This window comes from Pongo pygmaeus, chromosome 3 (assembly GCF_028885625.2).
Source record: "Pongo pygmaeus isolate AG05252 chromosome 3, NHGRI_mPonPyg2-v2.0_pri, whole genome shotgun sequence".
NCBI lineage: Eukaryota > Metazoa > Chordata > Mammalia > Primates > Hominidae > Pongo > Pongo pygmaeus.
In genome coordinates, this window is record NC_072376.2 from 117,166,897 (window position 1) to 117,178,906 (window position 12,010).

Genomic DNA, 12,010 nt, shown 5'->3' on the forward strand with positions numbered 1-12,010 from the left:
AGCGCTCCTTTTCACAAATCCTCTCCTCGGCAGAGGAGCCACGTTTTCCATGCTCGCCTGCGGATCGCCCTCCCTCCTCGCGCCCGGCTCTCCGGCTCAGCCCAGCACACAGGGCTGTTGATTATTTTCTTTTGCTCTCGGAGATAATTGTTTGGAAGGGTTGGAAAGAGGGCGTTTCCGCCACTCTGCGTGTGGGGTGTGTGTGCGTGTGCGGGAGTGTGTGTAAATAAACTTGTCTGGGATTTCTGGCTGGGTTGAGAAGAGCAATACAAGAAACAGAGAAAAGGTCATGTTTGTTTGAAGAATGCTCTTAGTTCGTACCCAATGGCATGGTTTTAAATAAATTTCCTGGTGTACCCAGGAAGACTTAAAAAAAAAAATACCATTTAGATCTTTAAAGTAAGGGGAAACGGACCGGTGTGGTTCTTCAGACCCTCGAAATACTATCATGCCAGAATGTAAAAAATTGGTGATATGATGCTTGGCCAATCTCAAAATCCATCTCAATCTCTGTCTCTCTTCTCTACTCTTCTCTTCTCCCTCTCCTCCCAAACTCCTCTTTTACTTTTCCATCTGGTAGTTCCAAAGAATAAATCAGATTTTTAACTCACTGCCCTATTTTTTAATTTCAAACTTTACTTAAACAAAAACTTTTGTCTTTCAATCTATTTTAGAATAGTATGTGATTAACATTTCACTTCTTGCCACTTGGGAAAACATAGTTTACGAATTGAAACATAAATATTTTACGGCACGTCAAATATAAATAAAATTCGTTCATAAATGCAGCTGTAAATTAACCTCTTCACTGCTGCCTCAAATAAAATATTTGTGGACACATGCTATCCTACTATTAAAGTATACTCTAGTGGAAATAGTTATAAGATACAGAATTATGAATACCTTTGAATGATTTTTTTTCTAAGAGAAAAACAGTGGCTAAGGTAAGTTATAGAGTAGGAAAGAAAAAACTTAAGATTATTTAAATTGGTGTTATCAAGCAGAGTACAAGTTTTGTATTAAAATTAGAAGTGTTTATTCTAGAGTAATGCAATATTAATTTTTCAGATAAGTGAGGAAAATATGTTTTGTGTCTTTAATAAGAAAAAAATGTTGAAAAGACATTTTAAACCATTTTGAATTTTCAAAAGATAGACTTTGACCATATCAAGACATTACCAACTATGGAGGATAAATTGTTGATAGCAAGTTTAAAACTGTGGTGTGTGTATGCCTAAATGAAGGTGTTATTTCAAGAGTGGGCTACTATTGCAATAGGAAACAGGTGTATTTTGTGACTCATTGATTAATATACATGTTTTGTAATTTTTTTAAAGCATAAGCTGTTTGATTACTGGTTATTTGACATCTATAGACAAAATAACTGGAGGGTTAATAATTATTCAAGTTAATAAGATATTTTTATTCTTGTGCTAATGCGTTATAAAAGCAAAAAAGGAAATTTTCCATTTGATTATTTTGTTTTAGCTCAGCTTCATAGGAAATTTATCAGGAAAATGTAGTCACTTTTTAATGAGTGAAAACATGCTAGAAAAATGATAGATTCTTAAACATCTTTTCACAATATTTAAAATATCAGTCCAATGTTAGGAATTTTGAAGTTTATAAATAAGCAATGTTTTTAATCAAATAAAGACATCATTCTTTCTTTTGCCAAATTTTCTTTTCTGGAAATTTTCCTTTTTGGAAATTCCTTTTCTCATGCTTTCCTTTTTGGGACTCTTCAAGCTTACTTTCAAAATGAAATCTTAAACACATGAGAGAAAATATGTTCTAAATTCCAATGAATTTTACTTTCCAGCTGATAAAGGAATACTACAGAATTCTTGGTCTTAATAATTAATAATAATAGCCCCTATTAATGACCCATTAGTGTCAGATCCTTCACTAAGTAATTTGCAGATATTCTATTTTGTGCTTGCAATAATCCTGTGAAGTGGCTATTATTTCCATTTTGCAAACAAGGAAATTGAGGCCCAGAGAAATTAGGTAACCTAGATTAGGTAACAAAGTTAGTATGTAAAAAGTTTGAAATTTGTACCCAATCTGGTCTATTCCAAAGCCTTATGTTTATAACCTCTACCCTAGTCTCACTATCAATAATTAATCAATCAATAAACCTTCTCTGGATACTGGAACCTCAGATTTAATTATGATTGTAGGCCCCTAGTTGAATGGGATCAATTAAATTTATAAAATAAATTATAAACAATATACCTCATGGCTCTGATATAGCATTCTTTTGCCTTTCCACTAGGGAATTGATTGCATACTTAGCCAAATATGATCAAGGGAAATCTTTTTTTCTCATCTATCTCATATCCATTAATTTTTTATACTAGTGTAGACACATATATGCAGCATGTCTCACATTAGTCTATGTTTGTCTTCTTTAAAATGATATATCAGGGTTTTGATAATAATACCTGAGAACACTCAGTTCTCTGTTAACTCTCTTTTAAGTCCACAGTTTCATATGATATACCAAAAAGTGAGGTTGTTTTCTCTGCAAAATGCCCATTACAGCTTCCAATTACCTGGAAGTGGTTTGTGCCTTTACCCCGATTTATGATTTTTTTAAATCTTAACTAGGAGAGAGTTCAAAGGTTTCATAGATATCCTGATGGGAATTTTTTTCTAATCCCAACTTGAGCATCACCCAAAAAAAGTATCCCCACTCAGCATACATTTTTTGTACTGCTCTCAAATATCTTTAAAGTACTGCTACTTTCCAACATAATCATGATCATCATTGTTATCCAGAATCTCCAAAAAGGTAGCATATTCTGTTGAAATAAATAGACCTCAAAATTTACCAATGCAAAATCCACAGAAGTATATGTTTTCTCATGTAACAGTCCAGGGTGAGAATTTCAGATCAGAGACCATTCTTCTCTGTGAGTGATCCATAGATTAAGATTCCTGTTATCTGGGGACATTTTATCTCCAAAGGACTGCTCAACTACATCAAGCTGGCAGAAGGGCATGAAGGAGCTATGATGGCTTGGTAAAGGTCTTGGTCTTGAAGTGGAACATAGCACTGTAGCTCACATGCAATTGTCAAAAACTTGTTACGTGCCACACCTAGCTGCAAAGATTACTGGGAAGCCAACTCCAAGCTTTATTACTATGGGGTAGAGAAACAATTCTGAGGGACAGCTAGCTATCTTCCACGCAGAGAAACACAGAAGGAGAATAATCTGATGAAGTGATTAAGTAGACCACACAGCCCTGAATCTAACCTTGAAATTCCTCTGCTCCCTGGAAGTTATTTTGCTGATTACCACTGAAAACAGTCTTAATGACTTTAGGGAAAGTTTGGCAACTGTGAAAGAACTAAGCTTTCTTAAATACTTGTAGGATAGCCAAGACAAGGTTAGAATATTTAAACAAGAATTTACTGAAGAATAAAGAAAGCAGAAGTAATACAATCAGAGAAAATAGCATAAATAAAAAATAAACTAACCGAGATAAATCTTGGGGACCTGCAGCTAGTCTGCTGGTGTTTTCAAACCAAGAGGTAATTTTTAACCTCCCACGAATGAGATGTTTCCTATTAGTCATAAGAAAATATACAACATGAAGGTCAGAAAAGGCGTGTGGAGCTTTCTTACCTAATATCCAAGGACTCACATCTCAACTCATGTTCATGGGCTCTGAGGACCACCTCTTTTGCCACAGTAATTCACTGTGGATATAGTAAATAACCACACCCTTTATAGAAGGAATATTCCCTTAAAACAAATAGGGAATAATTTCTTTAACTCTTTAGACTGGCCAAAAATCTGCCTAGGATTTTTATTTACCTGGCTCCTTTCCCAGAATTTGAGTTGGTTGACATTGGGAATTGTGTCTTACTCAACTTTGTGTCCCACCTCACACTTACTATGCCTACCACATGGAAGGTTCCCAACATTCTGAGTCATGCATATTGAAATAATGTAGTATACACAAAATGTATGGAAGTAAATTTCCCATTGCCTATTGGATAAAAGTGCAAAATTTATAAAATTAATTTTATGAAGCCCTTCTCCAACTGGTTCCATCTTTTGAATCTACTCTACTAGTATTCATTCCAAGAACCCACTATTCCAGCAGATCCACTTAGTTCAGAAAACTTCATTTGCCTTATGACCAGAGGGGGAGAAAATCTTTAATAATGAACTGTGAGCTAAAATGAAGTACTATTATTTCCATAAAAGAAATCTTTGCATATAAAAAATTATTATAGCATAATGAAATAATATTTTTAAATCCCTTAATTTAACATTTTCAGAATGTTTTCAGAAGTTGTCTTGGTGACTTAACAATTGGGATTTGATGAAGCTACTTCTTAAAATCAATATTCTGCACACCTGTTGTTTTCTTTCACTTCTAATTAAATATTGATACATTGTTATCACAATGCTGACCTTCATATTCAAAGCTGGTACTTTTAACCTGCCAACACAGTAGGTCACATGCTTTGAGCTGTTTTTCCAGCTATCTTTACTCTCTTACCTTGTCTTTCTAGTGACTAACAGGACGCACTTATGGAATGGCTGGCCACTGTTAAGGACAAAAACTGTGACAATTGAGGATAATGAAAATAATGGGTTCACAGGGTTAAACCCATTATGTTGGCCTCATTAACGCCATATTCAAATCAACTAAGCTAATCAAGCTTATCACATTCACATATTTTCATGTACAGTTTGGACACTAGACAAATATGTACCAAGTATTATTTTGGGCATTAATTTTTAGAATTGTTCTTTGCAAGACCAAATTTGGTCTAGCCCCATTTTAATTTGCTCATGATATTTTTTCTCATCCATCATATAGATTCTCATTTCTATAAAACTACAGCTCTAACCCTCCATGGAAACTGTTATCCCCAAACACAGAAATCCAAACTTTCTCTGGTAGGCTAGAAAGGGAAAACTCCAAAAGAATGTTTTTTCTTCCATAGGCTCACTGACATAGCTTGATTTTTGTTAGCTATTGCTTTCCTTGTACTTTCCCATAAATATTTGGTATCCTTTGTTCATTGGATTATTAGAAAATACAAACAATAACATTCCAGATTTTTCAAAGTATTTACTCATGAAGGAAACAATGGGTCACTTTTGCTACAAAACACCAAGTGATGGTAAATAGCTTCCAGGCACTAACAAATCTAAATGCAGATTTGTAACATGGGCCCCAAGCTGTTCTTTGGGGTCTCCCTTTTCCTTTTCCTGGCAGAATCAAAGCATCCCATGCTGGCCTTTGTCCCAGGAAAATTCTCCTTAATCATAGAACTACCTGTGTGCCTTCTGGAGAGATAAATCTCTTCAGATAGATAAGTAATGGTAAAGTAATATAAAGTGAGGAAATCCTGTGGCGAAATTTATAGTTAAGAGCTAACCAGGAAACACTTTGTCCACAGTGCTCAGTGTGCCAGTTGTCCGTGTTCCTGTGACAGCAGTCCAGAATGTGGTGGTGTCACTTCCTTCTGCTGTCGGCCATTCTCTTCTGCACACAAGTCTTCTTAGACAGAATTTATAGGACACTGGAAATCAAGTAACATAGTCCCCTATCTCAATTCTTCCTATCCTCTATCAAAACTCCAAACTCAGTAACTTAGGAAACCAATGTTCTATTAATACTTCACTCAACAGGAAGAAGTGGACCTTTTATTTAAAACAAGCTTACATGCAGACACTGGACATTTTATTAAAAGGCCTCTGAATCTTCAAATTGCTAGACAGGACTTACCCAGTTAGAAAACAAAAATCTTCAATTTTTAATAATAGAGTTACTTCAAGAATGTACCTTGTAAAGACATAAAATTAGGTTTATAAAAGTCATATTGTTAAGCTCTGTGAAACTCCAAAATTAAATCTGTCTTAAACCATTTCCTATTATATAATATCACCATTTTTGAATTTGCCATTTTTAAGTAGAATAAAGAAATATTTACAAAATGGTTGTGAACACAAAAATTGTATTTTTTTCCCTGGAGATTTTAGACTTCCAGTGTAACCTAGATATCTCCATTTGCAAAAGTTCAGGTTTCTTAATATTAGTCTCAATATTTTATTTGAAATCAAAGCCACTCTTCATGCTTGTTTTTTTTAAAGTGTGTTTCCATTTAGTTTATCTTCAATTAACTCCCTTTTTAAAAAAGGAATTCTATTTTTCTTTGTTGAGAGGAAGAATTCAAGATAATATCCCTGAGTGTTAACGTTCAGTCCAGAAAGGTTTTTTTTCCTTCCCAGTGCTGACCTTTGTTATGCCGTAGTTATAGCAACAAGAAGAGTTCCTTCTGTCTGTCTGTTGTGTTCTCTTTCCAAACTAATGACAGTCTTTTATATGCTGTTGTGTAGTATGGGGAATGCTTTACGTGCATTGATTTCTTGATTTACTGATGCATTTAGCTAAACCAGCAATTTGAATGGAAATTTTTTAAATAAATGCAATTAATTGAAATGGAATTTGCACATTATATATGTTATTTATGGAATACAGATCACTCATTTAGGCATTTTTCTAGATTGTCTTTGAGCTTCCCTGACCAACTTGCAGTTTAACTTCTCAGTGATCAAGTTTATTTATCCTATCATTATATCTTCTTAATCAAAACAGAACAAGAGCAAAAAGAGAGAGAGAGAGCCCCTTCTAGGGGAGTAACATGATATAAGAACACCTAGTTTTTCTGCCAGCCTGGGTCATACAATCATTATGACCTTGGGCATTCTACCTCTCATTTTACCGATCTGGAATATCAGTTTAATTATAGTAATTACCTATCTCACAGGGTTTGCGAGGTTTAATTAATGTTAGCAAAGTGTTGTAGCTATTTAGTAGAATAGTACTATAAAAAGCAAACTACCTGAAAATCACAACTATGTTCTCCCCACATAGTACTTAATTTTGCACAATCCTTTTCTTTTTCCTTCAGAGTTAACAATATTTATTGCTTTTTTTTTACTGTCCCCTCCATATCTACATCTATGGTCTTTGCTACTTGAGACTTACTTTGGATGTAAAACATAGCCTCTGTCCCACTTTTGTTAGATTGCACGATCACCTCCAGGAGCTCAACATTTTCGAGTCTAACTGAATTGGGATTAACAGTAGTATCTGAGCAAGTAGCTGTGGCTACATACTTCCTTTAAGTCCAGTTATAAACTGCCAGTTAACAATTTGAATTTGGTTCTCAAATACCTTTTGTTTGGATCCATGGTATTAAACAAACTGAATTAGACTTCCAGTTTTTTTCATAAGTTGGAAGTTCTGAAAGTATTGTGTCTACATTCCATCCTGGAAATAGTAGCTGTAGCTATTATTAGTGATGGAGTCTCTAGTTTGCTGGCACTTTTAGCATTCCCTGCTCTCTGACACTTGCCCACCTAAGCATTGGAATTTGTAACTCAAGGCATCTAAGTACACTTGTGCTAGCTGTTCACTGCACAACAATGCATGGCCAAATGGGCAAGTAGGGGCTGGAATCCAGCCCATTGCTTTGCTTGCCAAGCCATGTTCTGGCGGGTCTAATTTGCAAAAAGGCATTCTAGGGGCTAGAAATGGCCTTATCAGTATCTCCATTATAGGCCAATTAAGTAAAGCAATGAACATTGCAACCACCTTTATTCATATTAAAACGTTAGCATCTCATCTTTGAAATTATATCCCACAAGATTATATTTAGATTAATATTAAAATCGTATTCAATTTTATCTTTATCCCTTTTTTGTGAACTGATTTCACCTAAAATATATTCCAATATGAACTAGTTTTAGAATAGGATGTAAATAATATGAAATTTTCAATTGTATGAACTCATTACCACTGAATCAGGAGTTATATTTCATTGAATATCAACAAAATGACTAGTAATGTGAATTGGATCGTCGTAATAACATTGTATTTCTTTCTTTGGGAACAACTACTCTTTAAAAAGCGGCAGACACTGTTCAGACCCCAGTTCCTTTCTGTTATCTGCTAACATTTTATAATGGTAGCACTGCTTGAAAGAGCAGTTGTTTTTACCTATTTGTAACTTGGCTCTTTTAAAATGCACGATGATATGATGGCATTTCCTTTAAAATGTTTCTATTTTAAAACATATCCTATTCCTGTAATTATTGGCTACTTTACATTAGTGAAAAGGAAACAACTCTGTTACCTAATGGGAACACTGATTTACATACCTTTCTTTACCAAGTATCAAGAGTCCAAAATTTGAAGAATGTCCAACAAAAGCTAGCCTCTAGATATTTTACTGCATGCTAATCTCCTTGCAGAGGAAATCCAGACAGGTATATTCATTCGTTATAGAAAACAAAATAACTTTATTCTTTAATCAAGAATAGATAGAAAGAAGGTTTTGAGAATTCTGAGTACATGTAAGAAAAAATTACTCAAACTGGCTTAAATGATGGGGTCTCTTGTAGGGCAGACTCTAGGCAAGGAACAACCTGTGTGGCTTATGGATGTCACACATAATATAGGCTTTTTCCATCTCTTTGTTCATCATTCCCATTATCTTATTTTTTCCTTCAAGCAGTTCCCTGACGGTTACTGCTCCAACATCATAATCCATGCATAAAAAAGCATTCAGGAAAAGAAAAGGACTTTCTCTTTTTTATGTGTTTGTGTCTTTAGAGGGAGGAACTCTCCTAGAAGCACCACCACTGACTTCTGCTAAGATCCAATTACCCAAAATTGGGTTACATGACGACACATAAACCAACCATTTTCAAAGAGAATGAGATTGTCTTATTCTTAATAAGTATCTACCAGCCCTGGAACTAGAGGTGGAATCATTCTGAAACACGTGACAGTGTGAAGGATAGGAAATACCTGAACATAGCCATGATTTGGTTAAGAAGGAAGAAGATAGGGGATTGGATGGTTGTTGGTGAGACCAATATCAGTGTCTGCTGTCTTATATAAGTCTATTATCACTTGATTTCTATTATCTTAGAAAAACTAACCAGCCCTAAGTCTCATGAAGCATTCAAGATTACATATAATAAGAGAAAGTCAGTTTATGGATGCCAGCTCTTTATTATGAGTTAATTAATGAATTATAATTTCAGCTATGAATGCCTATAAGCAAGATTTATTTTTAGCAACATGGCTTTCCTGGCAAAGTTTTGATTTACTGACCTATCTTTATTGAAACTTATCTCATGTTCATCATTACAGACCTTTTATACTATGTTACATAAATCAGGGAGTATCTGAGCTTGAAACTATAAGGTATAGGGCTATAGGATGTGAGGAGAAAGCAAAGAGGATGAGAAAGTTAAAAGAAATTAAGAGAAACAATTTAAAAAATGGCAAGGTATATCTATTTCCATAATTAAGTACATCTTGTATATGTTCATCTTATACCTTCTACTGGCCGTTAAAACTATTACCTTAACATATTTGCAAGTAATCAGAAGCAAAGTAAATAGCCAGTCCTTAAAATTTCAAGTTGATCCCCAAACTGACTCAAATTTGCAAAAATCTGGCATAATTTAAAAGTAAATAAATAGAAGCAACACTTAGCAGAAGGTTCCTAACATAAACAAAGCTGTGCACGTTTTGTTTATTTATGGGATCTATGCAAAGTGTCATATTCATTTAAAAATATTCAGCACGAGAGTGATTGATTTTAAAAATTGAATAGAATTAAGAAACATAGGCATTCTTTAAAATTTAAAGTTCTGTAAAAGAAAGAATGGCTATTTTTTCTAGTATTATACTTGGGAAAACATTTTTCTCCTTTATGTCTGTTCAGATTTTTTTAAACATTGACTGTGAGAAAAATAGCTGCGATTTTATTCAAAAGTGCATTTTAATTGGGATGTAGCAAACCCCAATATTCATGTAATACCTGTATGTTGCTCCAGATTAAGTGTTAAATATTAAGTATGAAATCTCCTAAATTAATCTTTTTTATTCAATATATTTTTATAGCATTCTTAAAAGACAAAACATGTTAAAATCCCTATCCTTATGGAACTTATATTCTACTGACATCTTAATTCAACTAATAGCCATTTACTCTTTCTTTCCAGCCTGGATTATTCTTTATCATATTTTAATTGAATAAGTATTTTTTGAACACGTTATGTGCATGACATAATGTCAAGTACTAAAGGAATGAGAAACTTCCTTGGAAAACTAATAATTTAATAGAGGGTACTCAGACAGGAAACACACACAGACAGGTCTAATATTATAATTATCTCACCTCTTCTATAAAAAGAAGAATTTAAGTAAGTAGAGTGTAATAAAAACCAGACCCTGAAAATCTCTATATTGTAAGTATCAATGTAGTGCAATAAAAGCAACGAGGAAGGACTGGATAATTTGGAGGTCTGGGATGCTCCTGAGGAAAACCTCACAAAAGAAGTATTTTAAGTGGAATGACTAACAATCGGAGAAGGGGAGAAAGAATATTTGGCAGAAAGGACAGGGTGTAAGCAAAAGCTGGGGGAACACAAGTGCATAGCAGAGCCCAGAAATGGTATGTTGTTGATTGTGGCTGCAGTAATGAGACATCAAGAAGAGACAAGTGATGGGAAATGAGACCCAGAAAGAAGAATATTGTTAAATTGCCTATAGCCTTTAAGGTTATGCTGAGGAAAAAGACTTGCTTAGGGGTAAAAAGAGGCCAATAAATGTTGTTTATTTCCGGATGTCTATGCTCACTTGTGTTTTTTTTTTGTTGTTGTTTATTTTTGTTTTAAAGTATCCTTCTGACTTACATTGGAGAAGATGATTTAGAGGAGGTGAGACATTTTGTCCCTTAGCAGCATTTTAGATAAAGATCCCAGCAACAGGATGGAATAGGAGGGAGATAATGTAGACAATTTGAGGAAAACCTACAGTTCATTTGAAGGAAAGATGAACTTCAGAGGACAAGAAGGGTGATTCACAAGAAGTCATCTGGAAGGGAAATGTTAGCCAAAAAAAAAAAAAAAAAAAAAAAAATCCCAAAAGAAAGGATATTCCTAAATCGAGTGAACCATTGATGCTGAAAGGTCTACAAAGGCTTGAAAGAAGCTTCTAGGGGCAATTCTAGAGTTGTGCTCAGAGCAGTTTTTAACCACTAGTTGGTTTGGGAAGAGATGGGAAACTCCTATTTCTACTGTTGCTTGGAGTACAATGCCAAAATTGGCTTCTGCTCATTTGTGTGCCAAAACTATGGTTATTTCATGATTTATTTTATGGGAAATTATTATTTATTTTGTGTGGAAAAAGAAAAACTAGAGGCTTTTGCTACATATTTGAGCTTGCCCCAGATTGAAGCCAATAAATGTGGCAATAAGAAAAACTTGTCAGTAGACAGTTTCAAAGACCTAATGGTTACATGGATAACTGTGCAGTCAAGATCATCCCTTTTCTGGTCTTCACACTGTCATCAGGATGATTTATGAGAGAAGAGAATCCCATAAATTCTAACCTTTGCATACTCCCCAACACTTACCTCCTCCAATACTGGCCAAAGACCATTAGTACTCATTTCTTTATACACTTTATCACTATTGTGTCAGTCACAGCCATAAACCCTGGCTTCCTACAGCATTGTTGATTTTCACATTCCAGTTTCTATATATAGCTCCGTATATCCACCTTTTAGTAGCCATCTCCTGACACTGTTGATTCTTGAGAATGAGTGTCTGCCATCAGCAAAGCCCCGTGTTTTCAATAACTTCTCTGAAAATTCCCTTCATCTTGCTCTTGTTGAAATGTGGTTCTTTGGGAAGCACTTGCATGCTCTGTAGTGCTCTCAAATGGTGATCATGGGGAAGGTTCCTTCTTGCTCTTCATTGTCATTTCCGGACTGTTCCAAGCTATTCAAGCCCCATTCTCCACTGCTGTAACAGTAATGCCGTAAGACTGCGCTCCCTACTTCTGTTCCTTGTTTAAATCATCTAAAGCACTGAAGGGCTCTCCTCAATCTATGAAAACTTTAGCTGTAACTCTTGGCTCACACCACAACAACTCTTTCCTTGATTCTGAG